The sequence below is a fragment of the Monodon monoceros genome, unplaced genomic scaffold (genome assembly GCF_005190385.1).
Source record: "Monodon monoceros isolate NGI ecotype Baffin Bay Population unplaced genomic scaffold, NGI_Narwhal_1 Super_Scaffold_9, whole genome shotgun sequence".
NCBI lineage: Eukaryota > Metazoa > Chordata > Mammalia > Artiodactyla > Monodontidae > Monodon > Monodon monoceros.
The window spans coordinates 40,073,517-40,079,516 of NW_021703786.1; positions in this window are offsets into that span (position 1 = coordinate 40,073,517).

A 6,000-nucleotide genomic window follows, 5' to 3' on the forward strand; every position below is an offset into this window, starting at 1 on the left:
TTAAGACTCACCACACTCTGACAAGCTAGGAAGACACCTAATCCACAATTTTTCTTTACAGATGGGGAAGTTAAAGGTTAAAAGTGGTGAGGGCCTTCCCTGGTGGTCCAGTGGTTAAGACTCTGCGATCCCAATGTAGGGCGCCCAGGTTCAATCCCTGGTCAGGGAACTAGATCCCACATGCATGCCGCAGCTAAGATCCTGAGTGCCTCAACTAAGACCCGGCGCAGACAAATAAATAAATAAATATATTTTTTAAAAAGTGGCGAGTAGGGCTTCCCTGGTGGCGCAGTGGTTGAGAGTCCGCCTGCCGATGCAAGGGACACGGGTTCGTGCCCCGGTCCGGGAGGATCCCACGTGCCGCGGAGCGGCTGGGCCCGTGAGCCATGGCCGCTGAGTCTGCGCGTCCGGAGCCTGTGCTCCGCAACGGGAGAGGCCACAACAGTGAGAGGCCCGCGTATCGCGAAAAAAAAAAAAAAAGTGGCGAGTAAAATAAACACAGTCATAGGACTGGTGTGAAATCAAGCTGGGAATCTGACACAGTTGCGTTTGATTCCAAATCTCATGCTCTTGTTGCTGCAGCACACTGCCTTAGGTTCCTAAAAGGATTTACTGACAAATCTGACATAATTACCAAATTTTTAAATTAAAAATAAATCACCAGTTATTTGTAGTGAGGTGGATGGACCTAGAGTCTGTTACACAGAGTGAAGTAAGTCAGAAAGAGAAAAACAAATATCGTATGCTAACACATATATATGGAATTTAAGAAAAAAAATGTCATGAAGAACCAAGGGGTAAGACAGGAATAAAGACACAGACCTACTAGAGAATGGACTTGAGGATATGGGGAGGGGGAAGGGTAAGCTGTGACAAAGCGAGAGAGAGGCATGGACGTATATACACTAACAAACATAAGGTATATAGCTAGTGGGAAGCAGCCGCATAGCACAGGGAGATCAGGTTGGTGCTTTGTGACCACCTAGAAGGGTGGGATAGGGAGGGTGGGATAGGGAGGGTGGGAGGGAGGGAGGGAGACGCAAGAGGGAAGAGATATGGGAACATGTGTATATGTATGGCTGATTCGCTTTGTTATGGAGCAGAAACTAACATACCATTGTCAAGCAATTATACTCCAATAAAGATGTAAAAAATAAAATAAAATAAAATAAAAGTGGTGAGGGCCTTCCCTGGTGGTCCAGTGGTTAAGACTCTGCAATCCCAATGCAGGGGGCCCAGGTTCAATCCCTGGTCAGGGAACTAGACCCCACATGCATGCCGCAGCTAAGATCCTGAGTGCCTCAACTAGGACCCAGTGCAGACAAATAAATAAATAAATATATATTTTAAAAAGTGGCGAGTAAAATACACATAGTCATAGGACTGGTGTGAAATCAAGCTGGGAATCTGACACAGTTGCGTTTGATTCCAAATCTCATGCTCTTGTTGCTGCAGCACACTGCCTTAGGTTCCTAAAAGGATTTACTGACAAATCTGACATAATTACCAAATTTTTAAATTAAAAATAAATCACCAGTTGTTTGTAGTGAGGTGGATGGACCTATAGTCTGTCATACAGAGTGAAGTAAGTCAGAAAGAGAAAAACAAATGCCGTATGCTAACACATATATATGGAATCTAAAAAAAAAAAAAATGGTTCTGATGAACCCAGAGGCAGGACAGGAATAAAGATGCAGACGTAGGGAATGGACTTGAGGATATGGGGAGGGGGAAGGGTAAGCTGGGACGAAGTGAGAGAGTGGCATGGACATATATACACTACCAAACGTAAAATAGATAGCTAGTGGGATGCAGCCGCATAGCACAGGGAGATCAGCTCGGTGCTTTGTAACCAACCAGAGGGGTGGCATAGGGAGGGTGGGAGGGAGATGCAAGAGGGAGGGGATATGGGGATATATGCATACGTACAGCTGATTCACTTTGTTATACAGCAGAAACTAACACACCATTGTAAAGCAATTATACTCCAATAAAGATGTTAAATAAATAAATAAATCAATCACCAGGGGCTTCTCTGGTGGTGCAGTGGTTAAGAATCTGCCTGCCAATGCAGGGGACACAGGTTCAAGCCCTGGTCCGGGAAGATCCCACATGTCGCGGAGCAACTAAGCCCGTGTGCCACAACTACCGAGCCTACGTGCCACAACTACTGAAGCCCTCGCACCTAGAGCTAGTGCTCTGCAACAAGAGAAGCCACTGCAATGAGAAGCCCACACACCCCAACGAAGAGTAGCCCCCGCTCGCCACAACTAGAGAAAGCCCGTGCACAGCAACGAAGACCAAACACAGCCAAAAATTTTTTAAATAAGTAAATAAAATAAATTAAAAAAAAATAAATAAATCACCAAACACTGCAAAGGCAATTTGTTTGTAGGAGCTAACCCAACATTTCTTTGCATCCTCACACCCTCCATCAGCAGCTACAAGTCACCTTTCACTGCCTCATACAGGTCTTCCCCAGAGGCTCCTTCGAGCCTCACACCAACGGACCTCTTGTGGCCAAATCTACCAGATGTCAGACCTGCCTCAGCGGTGTCTCCCTCCCTATAGTCAAAACCCATCTGAAAACAAATGGGTTCATATTTATAAAGTAAACTGAAGGGGACTTTTTAAATCTTGTTTTCTAAAAAAAAGTCTTCCCATCAGGTTAGCAACATTTTAAGAGCCTGCCAATCCTGAGTGCTGCTGAAGCTGCAGAACTGTGGGAACTGTCCTACGCGGCCGGAGGGAGTGTAAGTCAGTACAATCACTTGGAGAGCACTTTGGCAAAGTTTAGTAGAGTTTAAGATACATCCCACAATCCTATTCCTAGGTATATTTCCTAGAGACATTTTCACACATCCATACAAGAATATACATGAATGCTTTCATTGTTGGTGGGAATGTAAAATGATGCAGCTGCTATGGAAAACAGTATGGTAGTTTCTCAAACAATTAAAAACAGAATTACCATGTGATCCAGCAACTGCACTTCTGGGTAGATACCCAAAAGATTTGAAAGCAGGGCCCCTCAGACAGATATTCGTACACCATGTTCATAGCAGCATTATTCACAACAGCCAAAAGATAGAAACAACCCAAGAGCCTATCAACAGATGAATGGATAAACAAAATGTGGTACAGGGACTTCCCTGGTGGTCCAGAGGGTAAGACTCCATGCTCCCAGGGGGCCCAGGTTCGATCCCTGTCGGGGAACTAGATCCCACATGCATGCCACAACTAAGAGTTTGCACGCCACAACTAAAAAAAAAAAAAAACAATAATAATCCCACACGCCACAATGCCTGGCACAGCCTAGATAAATAAATAAATAAACAAATAAATATAAATATATATATATACATATGTATATTTTTTTGTGGTACGCGGGCCTCTCACTGTTGTGGCCTCTCCCGTTGCGGAGCACAGGCTCCAGGTGCGCAGGCTCAGCGGCCATGGCTCACGGGCCCAGCCGCTCCGGGGCATGTGGGATCTTCCCGGTCCGGGGCACGAACCCGCGTCCCCTGCATCGGCAGGCGGACTCTCAACCACTGTGCCACCAGGGAAGCCCCTATATATATATATTTTTTAATGTGGTACATATATAGAGTGGAATACTATTCAAGTTTTAAAAGGAAGGAAATTCTGACATATGCTACAGCATGATGAACCTCAAGGACATTATGCTAAGTGAAATAATCCCGACACAGAAGAACAAATACTGTATGATTCCAGTTATATGCGGTACCTAGAGTAGGAAAATTCATAGGAACAGAAGGTAGAATGGTGGTTGCCAGGGACCAGGGGCAGGAGGGAATGGGGAGTTATTGTTTACTAGGTACAGTTTCAGTTTTGCAAGATGAAAAGAGTTCTGGAGATGGATGGTGGTGATGGCTGTTCAATAATGTGAATGTACTTAATGAACTGTGTACATAAAATGGTTAAGATGGAAATTTTATGTGTCTTACCACAGTTCTTAAAAATAAAACAAATGTAAAATAAAATTTAAAATGCTTTTAGCAAAAAAAAAAAAAATGCTTTTAGCAGTTTTGTTTGTAACTGTGAAAACTAGGAATACCCTAATGTTAAACTGTGATATGTTCACATAGCAGAATACTATATAGCAGCTAAAGCAGTTGAACTAGATTTATCAACACAGCTAAATCACAAAAACAATATTAAAAAAGGGAAGTTGTAGAATGATATGTAGAGTATGACATCATTTACATAAAGTCTAAAAACAGGTGTCGTAATTCATTCAGTCTGCTCTAATAGAATATCACAGACTGCGTGGCTTATAAACAACAGAAATGTATCTCTCACAGTTCTGGAGGCTGGGAAGTCCAACATTAAGGTGCTGGCAGATTCAGTGTCTGGTGAAGGCCTGCTTCCTGTGTCCCCACATGGGGCAAAGGGGCTCTCTGGGATCTTTTATAAGGGCACTAACCCCATTTCTGAGGGCTCTGCTCTCATGGCCTAATCACTCCCAAAGGCCCCACTTCCAAATATCATCACGTTGGGGATTAGGTTTCAACACATGAATTCTGGGGGGTCACAGTCAATCTATACCAACATGTAATATTTACGGAAACATAAATTTATATTATTAGTCTTAAAAGGTTCCTGGGGTTGATAAACATCGAACTCAGCACTGTGTTACCTTCAGGAAGAGAAAGAAAGAATTGTTATTGGAAAGGGAATAGTTTAAAAAACAAACAACTGACATAGATCCATACAAGTCCAGCCAACTGAGTTTTGACAAAGGTGCAAAAGTAATTCAATGGAGGAAAGATAGTGTTTCCATGGAGAAACTGGAGGAATTGGACATCCAAAAGTGAAAAAATGAACCTCAACTTAAACCTCAAAATGAATAATAGATTTACATGTAGAAAAGATACAGGAGAATGGGACTTCCCTGGTGGTCCAGTGGTTAGAACTGCACGCATAGGATCCGGCCTGCCACGCCTCTCGGCCAAAACAACAACAGTACCAACAACAAACAAATCTATGCTAAACCGATAAGGAAAATAATTAAAAAAAAAAAAAAAAACACAGAAGAAAATCTTTGGGATCTAGGGCTGGGTGAAGAGCTCTTAGACATGACACCAAAAGCACAATCCATTAAAGAAAGAAAAGAAACAGTAAATTGGACTTCATCAAAATTTTTAAATTTTGCTCTGTGAAAGATGCTGTTAAGAGGAAAAAAACAGAGAACTGGGGAACTGCAGGCCTTAGAAGGTTTACAGAGCAGATGCAAACAAGGTAGAAAGACAGCTAGACAAGCAAGAGGTTGGGCCCTGAGAGTTGAATACTGGGGTTTAAGAAAGCACAGTTCAGTCAGTTTCCGGTGATGTCAAGGTTCATTGCTTAGGTAAAATGGAGGTGATTGTGGAAGAGATCAGGTAAGCGTGATATAAGATAGGGTGTTGAGACGTCATCAAAATAACAAACTTATATTTCAAAAGACACCATCAAGAAAGTGAAAAGACAGGACTTCCCTAGCGGTCCAGTGGTTAAGAGTCCACGCTTCCAATGCAAGGGGCACGGGTTCAATCCCTGGTTGGGGAACTAAGATTCCACATGCTGTGTGGCGTGGCAAAAAAAAAAAAAAAAGTTAAAAGACGACTTATAGAATGGAGGAAAATATCTGTATTTTCTTCTAAGAATTTGTGAATTTGTATCTAGAACACATAAAGAACTCTCAAAACTCAACAGTAAAAGGGCAAACAATCCAATTACAAAATGGGCAAAAGACATGAACAGACATTTTAGCAAAAACGATATCCACATGGCAAATAAGCACATGAAAATATGTTTAACATCATCAATCATTAGGGAAATGCAAATTAAATCTATGATGAAATATCACTACACAAGTATTAGGTAGCTAAAATAAAAAATAGTGACCATACCAAATGCTGTAAGGATGCAAAGAAACTGCATCTCCCAGACACTGGGGGTGGGAGAGTAAATAATACAGCCCCTCTGGAAAATAGCTTA